The sequence below is a fragment of the Pristiophorus japonicus genome, unplaced genomic scaffold (genome assembly GCF_044704955.1).
Source record: "Pristiophorus japonicus isolate sPriJap1 unplaced genomic scaffold, sPriJap1.hap1 HAP1_SCAFFOLD_332, whole genome shotgun sequence".
NCBI lineage: Eukaryota > Metazoa > Chordata > Chondrichthyes > Pristiophoridae > Pristiophorus > Pristiophorus japonicus.
In genome coordinates this window covers 456,164-475,365 of record NW_027253128.1, presented here as the reverse complement: position 1 = coordinate 475,365, position 19,202 = coordinate 456,164, and the positions used below count along the sequence as shown (strand labels likewise).

The following is a 19,202-nucleotide window of genomic DNA, read 5'->3' as shown; positions in this document are numbered from 1 at the left end:
CTGAGCAAACCCTGGGATGCAGCCCAGCCGATGATTGTTCCACGTTGAAGACTGACAAATGTTTTATCCCCTCCTTTTTATCTATTTTATCCGGTACAATGTCTCTACTACCTCAACAACTTGCATTTATATAGCGCCTTTAATGTAGTAAAACGTCCTAAGGCGCTTTGCGAGAGCAATTATCAAACAAATTTGTCACCGAGCAACGTAAGGATAAAGTCGGAAAGCTTGATAAAAGAGGTAGATTTGAAGGAGTGCCTTAAATGAAGTGGGAGGGGTAGAGAGGCGGAGAGGTTTCCAGAGGGAATTCCAGAGCTTTCAGACCTCGGCAGCTGAAGGCACGACCGCTAATGATGGAGCAACTGTAACCGGTGATGTGCAGGAGACCTGAATTGGAAAAGCACAGAGAGCTCGAAGCTATATAGTATGAGGTGGTTAGAGAGTTGGGACAGACGGGGGATTGGAAAACAAGAAGGATCATTTTACAATTGACGTATACGTGTCGAAGCTGAGGTTGTGTTTTCAGATGATGTCGCTGAGGGGCAGCATGCAGATGGGAAATAGCAGAGTGCCTTCTCCTTTAGTGTGACATGAAGCTGTTGGATTGCTGTAAAAGCCCAACTGGTTTACCATTAGGGAAGGTAATACACCATCTTTATATTCGGCTCGAGTACAGCCTGCTGCTGAACTGTGCTCTAAATTGGCCTGCGCAACACTAAGTTGAAGTCCCACCATCACCTTACCAAGTGCCAGCTCTGGCTCAGTGGTAGAAATTGCACAACAGAGTCAAAAGGCTGCGGTTTCAAATATCCATACGTGGGAATTTTCACATCATCTCGGCTGACATTTAATTGCTGTACTGCGGCCTATGTTCTCTGAGGTGCTTTTTGGTTTTCGGAACGGGAGCCAATGTAGGTCGGCGAGCACAGAGGTGATGAGTGACCGGGACTTGGTGTGAGTTACACTACGGGCAGCAGAGTTTTGGAGCAGTTCAAGTTGATGGAGGGTGGTTGATGGGAGGCTGGACAGGAGAGTGTTCGAATTGTCAAGTCTGGAGGTAACAAAGGCATGGATGAGAGTTTAGGCAGCAGACCAGCTGAGACAGGGTGGAGTCGAGCGATATTATGGAGATGGAAGTCGGCGGTCTGGTGAAGCAGTAGATATGTGGTCAGAAACCCATCTGGGGCCAAATACAACACCAAGGTTGTGAGCGTCCTGGTTCAGCCTTCGACAGTTGCCAGGGAGAGGGATGGAGTCGGTGGCGAGGGAACAGAGTTGGTGATGAAGACCGAAGACAATGGCTTCAGTCTTCCCAATATTTTGTTGCAGGAAATTTCTGCTCATTTTGTACTGGATGTGGGACAAGTAGTGTGACCAATCTGGGTCAGTGGGGGAGACGAAACAGATGGTGGTGAGGGAGAGCTGGGTGCCGTCAGCGTACATGTGGAACCTGTCATTGTGTTTTCGGAGGATATCGCCAAGGGGCAGCATGGAGATGAGAAAAACCGAGGCCTTATACCTCTGCTCAGCTGTCCGTGAAATATGACATTATTCAACAAGAGCTGGGAAGTTCTCCCAGGTGTTCCAGCCAATATTCTTCCCCCAACCAATACCTCAAATTGATTATCTGCTCAATTTCTAGCAATTGTGATGCAAGTAAATCTTCCTCCCTCGGCGGACAGTTTAACAAGGAACACACAAAAGCAACTTTTGTATTTTATTTCAGCATAACTGAGCTTTAACAGTAACATTTTAAATAATTTGAAATTGAGCAAGTTTCTCAGCAGTATGGAGGAACTATTTCATCTCCAAATTGTGAAACAAAATCTAAAATGCCTTTTTTAATTGAACTTTAATTGAACCTTAAACCTGGCGCTCAGATAGAATGTTGAATCGAGCTGATTTGAATATGGAAAAACATCCCAGTGATTCAGCGAATTGGTATAGAGGGAGAGCGAGGATGAAAGGTGAAATGTTCACGGAAACAAGCAATCTGCTTTCTCACTGGAAAGAATCATTTTGTGGTGCAAACAAATATCCCGTCACTAATTGGCAGCCCTTGCTGCGGGTTCATTGCATTGAGGCCCGGTTTCTCCAAGGCCGGTTTGTAAACATGCTAGGAATACAGGAATATGTATTAATAATGCTAATCGGTTGCTGGTATTGTTATGCTCGACTATTTTTAAATTAACTGTTGCTATAATTTAAGACAAGACAGTAATGTAAAAGATATATTGTTGGCCCCGTTGCCGAGGCCCTTTTGTATATATAGATGGTAATTCTCATCTGGAGATGAGTTGTGATAATCGGGGAGTCAGGTCCGGTTTCACAGCAACCTTTTGCTTTATTTTACTAATTTACCAATTAGTGTAAAGGGATATTTGAGTGCATTGATCATCTTCTCCCTGAACTTACTCTGGGTCACGGTGTAAATGGCCGTGTTCGTGCAGGAACTCAGGAGCTGAAGCATAGTTCCCGCGTGTTCAAAGGTTGCCAAAGGGTTAGAAAACGTTATGTAATTAAAGATGCCTAGAATACGATAAAATAAGAAATATGCAACCGTTGTCAGCCAGAGCAGGATGAAACTGCCGGATATTGCCAATACTAAAACGATGGACTTTCTGCGGTTCCTCATCTCAGGGTCCTGGTCATTCCCACCATCGCTGCCTTCCCGGAGGTTCCTTCGGGCCCGACTGGCCACTAAAATGTGTCTGACGGTGAGAGTATTCAACAATAAAATCACACAGAAGGGAAGCACTGGGGTTAACAGCTGTTCAAACCAAGAGAAGCTCTCCATGTGGGTGCAGCATAAAACTGTACTGATACACGGCAACCCCGCGATATGTGATTAGCTGTAAAATAAGGAGCATACACGAAGGGCCAAGGGACATTCTTTAAACAGAACAGTGCGCTCAAAGTCACTATAACCACAGCCGCAGTTCGCGCGGTGCAATATTTGGTTTTCAGCTTCTGACAACAAATGGCTACAAACCGATCAAAGGTAAAAGCGACCGTGAACCAAACAGAACTGTCTGTGGCAGTCGGAGCCAGGAAGTGAATGAATCTGCACACAGCAGTGTAGTACAGGAAAGTGTTCCACCAATACAGCACAGACATCCGAAGTAATATCACATTAAAGACAATCACCGTCAGATCCGCCGTCGCCATGGCCACCAGGTAGCGAGTGATGCATTTGGAGAGACCGCACTTTCCCCGGGACAGGATCACAATCGCCATCAGGTTCACTGCGAGAAGGAGAGATAAAGAAACAGTGAAATCACTAACCAGGCTGAGAAACCACCGATCAGTTTAACCGATGTACACGGGCTGTGAGTGTCTTTATTTCGTTATTTCGCCCCTTGTCTACTCATACGAAGGGGCTCATGCCGGGGTTTCATTTCTGGTAGCGTTGGCTCCGTGACCCCCTCATCCAACAGCTGAGTCTTCACTTGGGATCCTCGAAATTACATTTATTTGTCGATTCTGACGCTGCGAGGTCTGCGGGGCAGGACATCGCCAAATATAAAAGCGAAAGGCTACAAGACCAGTTAAATCAGGAAGTACAGGTTAAGTGACACGAAATTTGACTTAAATGCTAATGTACTTAAAAAAGCGAATGACTTGACCCACACAATGCCAGAGATTTTGATTGCAGCAAATACATTGGGAACACGAGCCTGGTGTTGAGTTGTTGCCCGCCATCTATAAGTTATTAATAAGATTAGCTTTCCAGTGGAGCAATGTGAATGCATTATGACACAATATGTCAAGGAATGTAATGCAGCAGCATGCTCCAGTTATAACCAGATACAGGCTTCATATCTCAGCACAAGGCTCGAGCAAAACACGGGGCAGTGGGCACCTGGGAGTAAGATAAATCTCACAATCCGCGCTGTGTAAGAATAGATCACCGCTAGTTCTCACTCGTGTTCTCCAGATAAACCCCTCCCGAACCGTATTGCACAGACTGAGCCCCGTCTCCACAATAACACACATGGACTGAAGCAAGCCGTCATCTTTTTCCCACTGGTCCTCAACATACTTTAAACATCAAACACAAAACATGTCGACAAAAGCCATTTTCCAAAATCATAATAATGATCTGAATTGAACATTTGAGAGGAACCTACGAATTTATCTTTAAGTCAGGAGGACAGTTTCTGCTGCATGTTTTGCTCATCTGATGCGCCTTCTGTGTGTCCCCTGTGCTCCGAGAGGCACTGGCTCCTGCTGGGACACACAGACTCAATCCTCTCTCCCTGAGACACATGCTGGATACACAGACTCAATCATCCCTCCCTGAGACACATGCTGGATACACAGACTCAATCCTCTCTCCCTGACACACGCTGGATACACAGACTCAATCGTCTCTCCCTGAGACACACGCTGGACACACAGACTCAATCCTCTCTCCCTGAGACACATGCAGGGATACACAGACTCAATCCTCTCTCCCTGAGACACATGCTGGGACACACAGCCACAATCCACTCTCCGGGACTGCTGGTTTTCTGACTTTGGGAAACACGACAATCCCACTCTGCCCTTCCTAACCCGATCTCCACAACAGGCGAGCTTTCCACCAGGACTCAGTGGATTACACCCAGCAGTGGCACCCTGCGTGTTTTACCCTGGCCTGGCCAGGGAGCACCAAGGACACATTTGGTGTCTGGACTCGACAGTTCAGCACAGAGCGAGGATGAGTTACTCCGTGCATTTACCATCAAGACAAGAATGGAAGGCTCTCATTGTAATTAAAGTTGAAGAACAACATTCTACTTCTACCAGCCTCACAGCACAAAGAGCGAATGTGCTGTTACTGACACCAGAGGTGCGGATAATGACCCACCAGGTACTCCAATTGCTGCCAGAATAGGGTAATACACCAATTCGATCTCCGCCTTAAATCGAGAAATATACATTTCTTTTTGAAGCCGATTTTATTCGGTGCTGTAAAGAGCTGTTCAGAATCCAATAGTCAGGACATGAAGATAAAGTTGCAGGTTATTATAGTTTAGACAAACCCCTCGTGGGACAATTAGATCACATCCCCAATGACATTACTGACAGACTCTTGAACAAACAGGTTTTGGTCCATGCGACATTTACCTATCACACTCATTAAGGTGACACAACATTACACATTGTCCAACTGAGTAATCTTTTGGAACAATGAGATGAACAATGAAAGTTAAGTTTCATATATCACATGGCAAATGCAATCAGAAGCACACAGCGTAAAATAAAAGGATATATTGCGGATCAAAGTGCCATTTTTACTTGAATCTCGTGTCCTGCAGATCTCAATCCAGCCCTGTTGTTCCTTCTATCGCCCAACTATGGCCTTTAGCACAATCTCGGTCACATTGTTTCAGTCACTCCCTCTCGTACTTCACTCTCATTGTCCAGACCCCTTTCACACAATCCCGAGTTCCTTGACTGGCAGATTTCTCCCGGTCAGTCTTCATCTTTAATGCCCTCTGCCTCTCTAGCTCCATTCCCATCCTGTTCTCCTCCCTTACCGGGTAACGAACGTGACTCAAAGTCATTTTCTATCCTGAGCTCGATATAAGTTTGTTGGGTAAGGGTATCGCTTCACGTGTACCTGGGATTGCAAAGTCAGGTATTGAATATTGAAGGAAAGAAACACCATGGGCGCTTCGATAAGAATTCTGTCCGTGAGCAACTCCTCAGATACTGAAGCAGTCTATGCCCACATGCATCATATTCCCATGTGGTTATTTGCACCCGCAGCTCACCAACAGTATTTGGATCTGGAGGATAACTGGTTTAGTCATTCACCACCAGATCTGGCTGGATCACTTAAAGCATTATTGGGTCCTGCTCCCGCCTGCAAACATTGCTAACTATTCCACAATCATTCTGGAATGTCAATATAAAATCTGGCTCGTATTCTCTACAGTTAACCATCTTTTTAAACCCCTCTCCCATGTCTCCACCCTCCGACACTAAGTGTGAGGAGCTCATGGACTTCTTTGTCTCTCAGATTGTGACCATTCGTTCGGCCGCCTCTGCCTCTTCCCTTCCTTCCCCTCGCCCACCGGGACAAACTTATTCTAAAGCTCACACCTTCTCCACTTTATCTCCCATCTCCCCCCATGACCTCTCTGAGCACATCCTGTCCATGAGACCCATTTCCTCTCCCTTTACCTTAGTCCCACAAAACCGTTGACCACCCAACTTCCTTTTCAGGCTCCCATGTTAGCTAATATTGTTAACGGTTGTCTCTCCTCATGTACGTTCCCCCTGTCCCTCCGATCAGCTGTCATCACCCCTCGTGGCCCCCCCGACCTGCGAGAGAACAGCTCCACAGGTCGGGCTATAAAAGAGCGGGAGCGACGGGATTGGGACATTGCGGCCCCCCCCCCCCACCCCGACCCCCGACCCCCCCACCTGCGAGAGAACAGCTCCACAGATCGGACTATAAAAGAGCGGGAGTGACGGGACTGGGACATCGCAGATCCCCCGACCCCCGACCCCCGACCTGCGAGAGAACTGCTCCACAGGTCGGGCTATAAAAGAGCGGGAGTGACGGGATTGGGACATTGCGGCCAGCCCCCACCCCGACCCCCGACCCCCGACCTGCGAGAGAACTGCTCCACAGGTCGGGCTATAAAAGAGCTGGAGCAGAGGGACTGGGCCATCGTGGCCCCCCCCGACCCCCGACCCACCAACCTGTCAGAAAACTGCTCCACAGGTCGGGCTATCAAAGAGCGGGAGCGACGGGACTGGGCCATCGTGCCCACCCCGACCCCCGACCCCCGACCTGCGAGAGAACTGCTCCACAGTTCGGGCTATAAAAGAGCTGGAGCGGCGTACCAAAAGGATTTTGAGATGGTCGACTGGGTGGCATCATCAGGTCCCTGGTCACCGTCTTGGTGCGTGGGCAGGAACATCGGCAGGGCCCAGGGACAGAGGAGTGGGAATGTCGGGGCGGAGGAGCCGCGAGTGTTTGTGGCGGAGGTGCGACAGATGAGGGTACTGGGCCCAGAAGAGGCGAGGGCCCAGGGGCAGCACGGGCCAGCCCACACTGCGATATATGTGCGCACTAGGTCCATGCAGCAGAGCTGGTCTCCTGTCGTCTTGGTTAATCCTTGCCACTGGACCAAGAACTCGCTCTGTCAAGCCCGTGTGGTGGCTGGTGTGCAACAGCGACCCCACGTTAAAAAAATCCACACAAAGGTATCTTCCACCTCCTCGATTGGAGTTCAGGACTGGAACGTCAGGTCCTTCATCGAAACACCTGTGAATTCGTGGAAGAAGTCATCCTCGTTCGAGGGAATGCCTATGATGCACTGCCTGCCTCGTATTCCTCCCATGTCGGATGGCCACCCACCTACTGTCCTCCTGAACTCTCTGTGCTGCACGCTGGTCACCTCCTGGAACATGTGCTCCCGGGAAATCTCAGGCTCCCATATTCCCAGCGGTGACACCTGGCGCTCCACAAGCTCAGAGACCCTGAGCTCGAGCTCCAACAGCAGAGGCACTTCTTGTGCCCGTGGTAATCCAGGAGACACAAAGTGTCCTCGAGTTCCCACATTGAACACAATGTGCAGGCAATGGGTCTCGGCTCTCCCATCATTCTACTGACATTAACCGTTAGTGATGTTAAAGTTCTTTTTACATCGAGTGCTTCACTCCTCCCTCCTGTATTTTGCTCTTGCCCCCCCCGTCCCGGTTTAAATTACTTGTCATCTCCTTCCCTCTCTGCACCTAATCCCCACGCTCACCAAATCCCCGTTTTAAAGACATTTTCCTGCTGGTAATTCACCGTGTCGAGCAGTTCACTCTATGCTCCATCCCTCGAGTTTCATTACACTTCCTGTCAGTAATTTTATGCTCCCCTTCTTTCTTTTCCTGACAATCCATTGTTGTTTATTTCAGCAAAAGTAGAAGTTTGTTCTTTAATTACCAATTCATCGTCACTGTAATTCTGTCTTTTCAATTCAATATCTCAAAGAACATCACCTTAAAAAAAACTACAACGGCGAAACATACATAGAAATAGAGAAAATAGATGCAGGAGTAGGCCATTCAGCCCTTCGAGCCTGCACCACCATTCAATAAGATCATGGCTGATCATTCACCTCAGTAACCCACTCCTGCTTACTCTCCATACCCCTTGATCCCTTTAGCGGTAAGTGCCACATCTAACTCCGTTTTGAATATATTCAATGAACTGGCATCAACAACTTTCTGTGGTAGAGAATTCCACAGATTCACAATTCTCTGAGTGAAGAAGTTTCTCCTCATCTTGGGCCTATATGTCTTACCCCTTATCCTTAGACTGTGACTCCTGGTTCTGGACTTCCCCAACATCGGGAACATTCTTCCTGCATCTATCCTATCCAATCCCGTCTGAATTGTATATGCTTCTATGAGATCCCCTCTCATACTTCTAAATTCCAGTGAATATAAGCCTAATCGATCCAGTCCTTCTTCGTATGTCAGTCCTGCCATCGTGGAAATCAGTCTGGTGAACCTTCGCTGCACTCCCTCAGGAGCAAGAATGTCCATCCTCAGACTAGGAGACCAAAACTGCACACAATACTCAAGGTGTGGTCTCACCAAGGCCCTGTACAACTGCAGAAAGACCTCCCTGACCCTGTACTCAAATCCTCTTGCTATGAAGGCCAACATGCCATTTGCTTTCTTAACTGCCTGCTGTACCTGCATGCCTACTTTCAATTACTGATGTACCATAACACCCAGGTCTCGTTGCACATCCTATTTTATTAATCTGTCATCATTCACATAATAATCTGCCTTCCTGTTTTTGCCACCAAAGTGGATAACCTCAAACTTATCACATTATACTGCAGCTGCTATGCATTTGCCCACTCAGCTAACCTGTCCAATTCACCCTGCAGCCTCTTTGCATTCTCCTCACAACTCACACTGCCACCCAGCTTAGTGTCATCTGTAAACTTGGAGATATTACATTTAATTCCTTTGTCTAAATCATTAATACACACTGTAAACAGTTGGGGTCCCAGCACTGAACCTTGCAGTACTCCACTAGTCACTGCCTGGCATTATGAAAAGGACCCGTTTATTCCCACTCTTTGCTTCCTGTCTGCCAACCAGTACTCTATTCACGTCAATACATTACCCCCAATCCCATATGCCTTAATTTTGAACTCTAATTTCTTGTGTGGGATTGTGCCAAAACATAGAAACATAGAAACATAGAAAATAGGTGCAGGAGTAGGCCATTCGGCCCTTCTATCCTGCACCGCCATTCAATGAGTTCATGGCTGAACATGCAACTTCAGTACCCCATTCCTGCTTTCTCGCCATACCCCTTGATCCCCCTAGTAGTAAGGACTTCATCGAACTCCTTCTTGAATATATTTAGTGAATTGGCCTCAACAACTTTCTGTGGTAGAGAATTCCACAGGTTCACCACTCTCTGGGTGAAGAAGTTTCTGCTCATCTCGGTCCAAAATGGCTTACCCCTTATCCTTAGACTGTGACCCCTGGTTCTGGACTTCCCCAACATTGGGAACATTCTTCCTGCATCTAACCTGTCTGAACCCATCAGAATTTTAAACGTTTCTATGAGGTCCCCTCTCATTCTTCTGCACACCAGTGAATACAAGCCAAGTTGACCCAGTCTTTCTTGATAGGTCAGTTCCGCCATCCCGGTAATCAGTCTGGTGAACCTTCGCTGCACTCCCTCAATAGCAAGAATGTCCTTCCTCAAGTTAGGAGACCAAAACTGTACACAATATTCCAGGTGTGGCCTCACCAAGGCCCTGTACAACTGCAGCAACACCTCCCTGCCCCTGTACTCAAATCCCCTCGCTATGAAGGCCAACATGCCATTTGCTTTCTTAGCCGCCTGCTGTACCTGCATGCCAACCTTCAATGACTGATGTACCATGACACACAGGCCTCGTTGCACCTCACCTTTTCCTAATCTGTCACCATTCAGATAATAGTCTGTCTCTCTGTTTTTACCACCAAAGTGGATAACCTCACATTTATCCACATTATACTTCATCTGCCATGCATTTGCCCACTCAACTAACCTATCCAAGTCACTCTGCAGCCTCATAGCATTCTCCTCGCAGCTCACACTGCCACCCAACTTAGTGTAATCCGCAAATTTAGAGATACTACATTTAATCCCCTCATCTAAATCATTAATGTACAGTGTAAATAGCTGGGGCCCCAGCACAGAACCTTGCGGTACCCCACTAGTCACTGCCTGCCATTCTGAAAAGTACCCATTTACTCCTACACTTTGCTTCCTGTCTGACAACCAGTTCTCAATCCATGTCAGCACACTACCCCCAATCCCATGTGCTTTAACTTTGCACATTAATCTCTTGTGTGGGACCTTGTTGAAAGCCTTCTGAAAGTCCAAATATACCACATCAACTGGTGCCGTCTTGCCCACTCTACTGGAAACATCCTCAAAAAATTCCAGAAGATTTGTCAAGCATGATTTCCCTTTCACAAATCCATGCTGACTTGGACCTATCATGTCACCTCTTTCCAAATGCGCTGCTATGACATCCTTAATAATTGATTCCATCATTTTACCCACTACTGAGGTCAGGCTGACCGGTCTATAATTCCCTGTTTTCTCTCTCCTCCTTTTTTAAAAAGTGGGATGACATTGGCTACCCTCCATTCGATAGGAACTGATCCAGATTCAATGGAATGTTGGAAAATGACTGTCAATGCATCCGCTATTTCCAAGGCCACCTCCTTAAGTACTCTGGGTCCATCAGGCCCTGGGGATTTATCGGCCTTCAATCCCAACAATTTCCCCAACACAATTTCCCAAGTAAAGAGGATTTCCCTCAGTTCCTCCTTTTTACTAGACCCTCTGACCCCTTTTATATCCGGAAGGTTGTTTGTGTCCTCCTTAGTGAATACCGAACCAAAGTACTTGCTCAATTGGTCTGCCATTTCTTTGTTCCCCATTATGACTTCCCCTGATTCTGACTGCAGGGGACCTCCGTTTGTCTTTACTAACCTTTTTCTCTTTACATATCTGTAGAAACTTTTGCAATCCGTCTTAATGTTCCCTGCAAGCTTCTTCTCGTACTCCATTTTCCCTGCCCCAATCAAACCCTTTGTCCTCCTCTGCTGAGTTCTAAATTTCTCCCAGTCCCCGGGTTCGCTGCTATTTCTGGCCAATGTGTATGCTACTTCCTTGGCTTTAATACTGTTCCTGAAATCCCTTGATAGCCACGGTTGAGCCACCTTCCCTTTTTTATTTTTACACCAGACAGGAATGTACAATTGTTGTCGTTCATCCATGCGGTCTCTAAATGTCTGCCATTGCCCATCCACAGTCAACCCCCTAAGTATCATTCGCCAATCTATTCTAGCCAATTCACACCTCATACCTTCAAAGTTACCCTTCTTTAAGTTCTGGACCATGGTCTCTGAATTAACTGTTTCATTCTCCATGCTAATGCAGAATGCCACCATATTATGGTCACTCTTCCCCAAGGGGCCTCGCACAACGAGATTGCTAATTAATCCTCTCTCATTACACAACACCCAGTCTAAGATGGCCTCCCCCCTAGTTGGTTCCTCGACATATTGGTCTAGAAAACCATCCCTTATGCACTCCAGGAAATCCTCCTCCACCGTATTGCTTCCAGTTTGGTTAGCCCAATCCAAGTACATATTAAAGTCACCCATTATAACTGCTGCATCTTTATTGCATGCACCACTAATTTCCTGTTTGATGCCCTCCCCAACATCACTGCTACTGTTTGGAATAGAGTTGGAGGCTTTTGAAAGTCCAAATGCACCACATTCACTGATTCTTCCTTATCCAGTCTACTAGTTACATCCTCAAAAAATTCTAGTAGATTTGTCATGAATCCATGCTGACTTGGACCAATTCTGTCACTGCTTTCCAAATGCGCTGCTATGACATCTTTAATAATTTATTCCAGCATTTTTCCCACGACCAATGTCAGGTAAACCGGTCTATAATTCTCTGTTTTCTCTCTCGCTCCTTATTTAAAAAATTTGTTTAAATTAGCTACCCTCAAATCCATAGGAACTGATCCAGATTCCATGGAATGTGAGAAAATGACCACAATGCATCTACTATTTCTCGGGCCACTTCCTTAACTACTCTGGGATGTAGACTTTCAGGCCTTGGGCAACTATCGGCCTTTAATGCCATCAATTTCCCGAACACCATTTCCTGACAAAAAGGGAATTCCCTCAGTTCCTTCTTCTCGCTAGACACTTGATCCCCTAGTATTTTCGGGAGGTTATTTGTGTTTTCCTTAGTGAAGACAGAACCAAAGTATTTGTTCAATTGAACTGCCATTTCCATGGTCCCCATTATGAATTCACCTGATTCTGACAGAAAGGATCTACATTACTCTTCACTAATATTTTTGCCTTCACATACCTATAAAAGGTTTTGCAGTCAGTTTCTATGTTCCCTGCAAGCTTTCTTGCATGCTCTATTTTCCCTGTCCTAATTAATCCCTTTGTCCGCCTCTGCTGAATTGTAAATTTCTCCCAGTCCTCAGGTTTGATGCTTTTTCCGGCCAATTTATATGCCTCTCCCTTGGATTTAGAAACATAGAAACATAGAAACATAGAAAATAGGTGCAGGAGTATGCCATTCGAACCTTCTAGCCTGCACCGCCATTCAATGAGTTCATGGCTGAACATGCAACTTCAGTACCCCATTCCTGCTTTCTCACCATACCCCTTGATTCCCCGAGTAGTAAGGACTTCATCTAATTCATTTTTGAATATATTTAGTGAATTGGCCTCAACAACTTTCTGTGGTAGAGAATTCCACAGATTCACCACTCTCTGTGTGAAGAAATTCCTCCTCATCTCGGTCCTAAATGGCTTACCCCTTATCCTTAGACTGTGACCCCTGGTTCTGGACTTCCCCAACATTGGGAACATTCTTCCTGCATCTAACCTGTCTGAACCCATCAGAATTTTAAACGTTTCTATGAGGTCCCCTCTCATTCTTCTGCACACCAGTGAATACAAGCCAAGTTGACCCAGTCTTTCTTGATAGGTCAGTTCCGCCATCCCGGTAATCAGTCTGGTGAACCATCGCTGCACTCCCTCAATAGCAAGAATGTCCTTCCTCAAGGTAGGAGACCAAAACTGTACACAATATTCCAGGTGTGTCCTCACCAAGGCCCTGTACAACTGCAGCAACACCTCCCTGCCCCTGTACTCAAATCCCCTCGCTATGAAGGCCAACATGCCATTTGATTTCTTAGCCGCCTGCTGTACCTGCATGCCAACCTTCAATGACTGATGTACCATGACACACAGGCCTCGTTGCACCTCACCTTTTCCTAATCTGTCACCATTCAGATAATAGTCTGTCTCTATGTTTTTACCACCAAAGTGGATAACCTCACATTTATCCACATTATACTTCATCTGCCATGCATTTGCCCGCTCAACTAACCTATCCAAGTCACTCTGCAGCCTCATAGCATTCTCCTCGCAGCTCACACTGTCACCCAACTTAGTGTAATCCGCAAATTTAGAGATACTACATTTAATCACCTCATCTAAATCAGCAATGTACAGTGTAAATAGCTGGGGCCCCAGCACAGAACCTTGCGGTACCCCACTAGTCACTGCCTGCCATTCTGAAAAGTACCCATTTACTCCTACACTTTGCTTCCTGTCTGACAACCAGTTCTCAATCCATGTCAGCACGCTACCCCCAATCCCATGTGCTTTAACTTTGCACATTAATCTCTTGTGTGGGACCTTGTTGAAAGCCTTCTGAAAGTCCAAATATACCACATCATCTGGTTCCGCCTTGCCCACTCTACTGGAAACATCCTCAAAAAATTCCAGAAGATTTGTCAAGCATGATTTCCCTTTCACAAATCCATGCTGACTTGGACCTATCATGTCACCTCTTTCCAAATGCGCTGCTATGACATCCTTAATAATTGATTCCATCATTTTACCCACTACTGAGGTCAGGCTGACCGGTCTATAATTCCCTGTTTTCTCTCTCCTCCTTTTTTAAAAAGTGGGATGACATTGGCTACCCTCCATTCGATAGGAACTGATCCAGAGTCAATGGAATGTTGGAAAATGACTGTCAATGCATCCGCTATTTCCAAGGCCACCTCCTTAAGTACTCTGGGTCCATCAGGCCCTGGGGATTTATCGGCCTTCAATCCCAACAATTTCCCCAACACAATTTCCCAAGTAAAGAGGATTTCCCTCAGTTCCTCCTTCTTACTAGACCCTCTGACCCCTTTTATATCCGGAAGGTTGTTTGTGTCCTCCTTAGTGAATACCGAACCAACGTACTTGTTCAATTGGTCTGCCATTTCTTTGTTCCCCATTATGACTTCCCCTGATTCTGACTGCAGGGGACCTCCGTTTGTCTTTACTAACCTTTTTCTCTTTACATATCTGTAGAAACTTTTGCAATCCGTCTTAATGTTCCCTGCAAGCTTCTTCTCGTACTCCATTTTCCCTGCCCCAATCAAACCCTTTGTCCTCCTCTGCTGAGTTCTAAATTTCTCCCAGTCCCCGGGTTCGCTGCTATTTCTGGCCAATGTGTATGCTACTTCCTTGTCTTTAATACTATTCCTGATTTCCCTTGATAGCCACGGTTGAGCCACCTTCCCTTTTTTATTTTTACACCAGACAGGAATGTACAATTGTTGTCGTTCATCCATGCGGTCTCTAAATGTCTGCCATTGCCCATCCACAGTCAACCCCCTAAGTATCATTCGCCAATCTATTCTAGCCAATTCACACCTCATACCTTCAAAGTTACCCTTCTTTAAGTTCTGGACCATGGTCTCTGAATTAACTGTTTCATTCTCCATGCTAATGCAGAATGCCACCATATTATGGTCACTCTTCCCCAAGGGGCCTCGCACAACGAGATTGCTAATTAATCCTCTCTCATTACACAACACCCAGTCTAAGATGGCCTCCCCCCTAGTTGGTTCCTCGACATATTGGTCTAGAAAACTATCCCTTATGCACTCCAGGAAATCCTCCTCCACCGTATTGCTTCCAGTTTGGTTAGCCCAATCCAAGTACATATTAAAGTCACCCATTATAACTGCTGCATCTTTATTGCATGCACCACTAATTTCCTGTTTGATGCCCTCCCCAACATCACTGCTACTGTTTGGAATAGAGTTGGAGGCTTTTGAAAGTCCAAATGCACTACATTCACTGGTTCTTCCTTATCCAGTCTACTAGTTACATCCTCAAAAAATTCTAGTAGATTTGTCATGAATCCATGCTGACTTGGACCAATCCTGTCACTGCTTTCCAAATGCGCTGCAATGACATCTTTAATAATTTATTCCAGCATTTTTCCCACGACCAATGTCAGGTTAATCGGTCTATAATTCTCTGTTTTCTCTCTCGCTCCTTATTTAAAAAATGTGTTTAAATTAGCTACCCTCAAATCCATAGGAACTGATCCAGATTCCATGGAATGTGAGAAAATGACCACAATGCATCTACTATTTCTCGGGCCACTTCCTTAACTACTCTGGTATGTAGACTTTCAGGCCTTGGGCAACTATCGGCCTTTAATGCCATCAATTTCCCGAACACCATTTCCTGACAAAAAGGGATTTCCCTCAGTTCCTTCTTCTCGCTAGACACTTGATCCCCTAGTATTTTCGGGAGGTTATTTGTGTTTTCCTTAGTGAAGACAGAACCAAAGTATTTGTTCAATTGAACTGCCATTTCCATGGTCCCCATTATGAATTCACCTGATTCTGACAGAAAGGATCTACATTACTCTTCACTAATATTTTTGCCTTCACATACCTATAAAAGGTTTTGCAGTCAGTTTCTATGTTCCCTGCAAGCTTTCTTGCATGCTCTATTTTCCCTGTCCTAATTAATCCCTTTGTCCGCCTCTGCTGAATTGTAAATTTCTCCCAGTCCTCAGGTTTGATGCTTTTTCCGGCCAATTTATATGCCTCTTCCTTGGATTTAGAAACATAGAAACATAGAAACATAGAAAATAGGTGCAGGAGTATGCCATTCGGCCCTTCTAGCCTGCACCGCCATTCAATGAGTTCATGGCTGAACATGCAACTTCAGTACCCCATTCCTGCTTTCTCACCATACCCCTTGATTCCCCTAGTAGTAAGGACTTCATCTAATTCATTTTTGAATATATTTAGTGAATTGGCCTCAACAACTTTCTGTGGTAGAGAATTCCACAGATTCACCACTCTCTGGGTGAAGAAATTTCTCCTCATCTCGGTCCTAAATGGCTTACCCCTTATCCTTAGACTGTGTCCCCTGGTTCTGGACTTCCCCAACATTGGGAACATTCTTCCTGCATCTAACCTGTCTAACCCCGTCAGAATTTTAAACGTTTCTATGAGGTCCCCTCTCATTCTTCTGAACTCCAGTGAATACAAGCCCAGTTGATCCAGTCTTTCTTGATAGGTCAGTCCCACCATCCCGGGAATCAGCCTGGTGAACCTTCGCTGCACTCCCTCAATAGCAAGAATGTCCTTCCTCAGGTTCGGAGAACAAAACTGTACACAATACTCCAGGTGTGGCCTCACCAAGGCCGTGTACAACTGTAGCAACACTACCCTGCCCCTGTACTCAAATCCCCTCGCTATGAAGGCCAACATGCCATTTGCTTTCTTAACCGCCTGCTGTACCTGCTTGCCAAACTTCGATCACTGATGTACCATGACACCCAGGTCTCGTTGCACCTCCCCTTTTCCTAATCTGTCACCATTCAGATAATTGTCTGTCTCTCTGTTTTTACCACCAAAGTGGACAACCTCACATTTATAACACTATCCCTAATTTCCCTTGTTAGCCTTGATTGAGCCACCTTCCCCGTTTTATTGTTATGCCAGACAGGGATGTACAATTGTTGTAGTACATCCATGTAATCTTTAAATGTCTGCCATTGTCTATCTACCGTTAACCCTTTAAGTAGCATTCACCAGTCTATCCTAGCCAATTCACATCGAAGTTACCTTTCTTTAAGTTCAGGACACTAGTCTCTGAATTAACTGTGTCAATCTCCATCTTAATGAAGAATTCTTCCATATTATGGTCACTCTTCCCCAAGGGGTCTTGCACAACAAGATTGCTAATTAATCCTCTCTCATTCTCCACTTTCTCTCCTGCGACAGTTGGAACTGATGCTCTCCACTCTCTATCCTGCGACAGTTGGGACTGGTGCTCTCCACTCTCCCATCCTGCGACAGTGGGAACTGGTGCTCTCCACTCTCTCTCCTGCGACAGTTGAAACTGGTGCTCTCCACTCTCTCTCTTGCGACAGTGGGAACTGGTGCTCTCCACTCTCTCTCCTGCAACAGTTGGAACTGGTGCTCTCCACTCTCCCGTCCTTTGACAGTTTGAATTGGTGCTCTCCACTCTCCTGTCCTGTGACTGTTTGAACTGGTGCTCTCCACTCTCTGTCCTGTGAGAGTGGGAACTGCTGCTCTCCACTCTCCCGTCCTGTGACAGTTGGAGCTGGTGCTCTCCACTCTCTCTCCTGCGACAATTGGAGCTGGTGTTCTCCACTCTCTCTCATGCGACAGTTGGAACTGGTGCTCTCCACTCTCCCGTCCTGTGCCAGTTGGAACTGATGCTCTCCACTCTCCTGTCCTGTGACAGTTGAAACTGGTGCTCTCTACTCTCCCGTTGGTGGAGGAGGGAGGGCTTTAGTTTCCAGAACAATTGGGACCGCTTCTGGGGAAGGTGGGACCTGCACAAGTCGGACAGGTTACACCTCAACAGAGATGGGACCACTGTTCCATGGGTGGGTTTTGATCATATGGTTGGGAGGGCTTTAAACTAGCTTAGCAGGGGGATAGGAACCCAGGAGAGGGCTCTGAGCTAGTTAGAGTGGGTGAGAGCTCAGATGAACAGAATCCCAAGAAAGAATGCAAAAGGCAGGAGGCAACAGAGCAGAGTAGCACTGGGGTAAGTGTAAACCACAAGGTGATAGGAAGGGACAATATGTATGAATATAAAGGGGCTGCAGGAGGGGTCAAAACTAAAAATCATGGTTTAAAAACTAGTATTAAAACACTCCACCTAAACGCACGCATCATTCGAAACAAAGTAAATGAGTTGACGGCACAAATCATTACAAATGGGTATGATTTGGTGGCCATTACAGAAACGTGGTTGCAGGGTGGCCAAGACTGGGAATTAAACATACAGGGGTATCTGACAATTTGGGAAGATAGACAAGAAGGGAAAGGAGGTAGGATAGCTCTGTTAATAAAGCATGAAATCAGGGCAGTTGTGAGAGACGATATTGGCTCTAATGAATAAAATGTTGAATCATTGTGGGTGGAGATTAGAGATAGTAAGGGGAAAATAAGTCATTCGTGAGCGTAGTTTATAGGCCCCCAAATAATACCTTCACGGTTGGAAGGACAATAATCAAGGGAATAATTGAGGCATGTGAAAAAGGAACGGCAGTAAACATGGGGGATTTTAACCTACATATTGATTGGTCAAATCAAATCGCACAGGGTAGCCTGGTGGAGGAATTCATAGAATGCATACGGGATTGTTTCTTAGAACAGTATGTTACAGAATCTACAAGGGAGCAAGATATCTTAGATCTGGTCCTGTGTAATGAGACAGGAATAATAAACAATCTCCTTGTAAAAGATCCTCTCAGAATGAGTGATCACAGTATGGTTGAATTTGTAATACAGATTGAGGGTGAGGAAGTAGTGTCTCAAACGAGCGTACTGTGCTTAAACAAAGGGGACTACAGTGGGATGAGGGCAGAGTTGGCTAAAGTAGACTGGAAACAAGGACTAAATGGTGGCACAATTGAGGAACAGTGGAGGACTTTTAAAGGAGCTCTTTCATAGTGCTCAACAAAAATATATTCCAGTGAAAAAGAAGGGCAGTAAGAGAAGTGATAACCAGCCGTGGATAACCAAGGAAATAAAGGAGAGTATCAAATTAAAAACCAAAGCGTATAAGGTGGCCAAGGTTAGTAGGAAACGAGATGATTGGGAAAATTTTAAACGCCAGCAAAGAATGATGAAGAAAGCAATAAAGAAAGGAAAGATAGATTACGAAAGTAAACTTGCGCAAAACATAAAAACAGATAGTAAAAACTTTTACAGATATATAAAACGGAAGAGAGTGACTAAAGTAAATGTTGGTCCCTTCGAAGATGAGATGAGGGATTTAAT

General features: G+C 45.7%; 1 pseudogene; it reads right to left on the bottom strand.

Moving 5' to 3' along the window:
* Nucleotides 1-259: 259 nt before the first annotated feature.
* LOC139249767 (probable G-protein coupled receptor 139) overlaps nt 260-19,202 on the bottom strand; it is an 85,027-nt pseudogene continuing 66,084 nt past the window's right edge.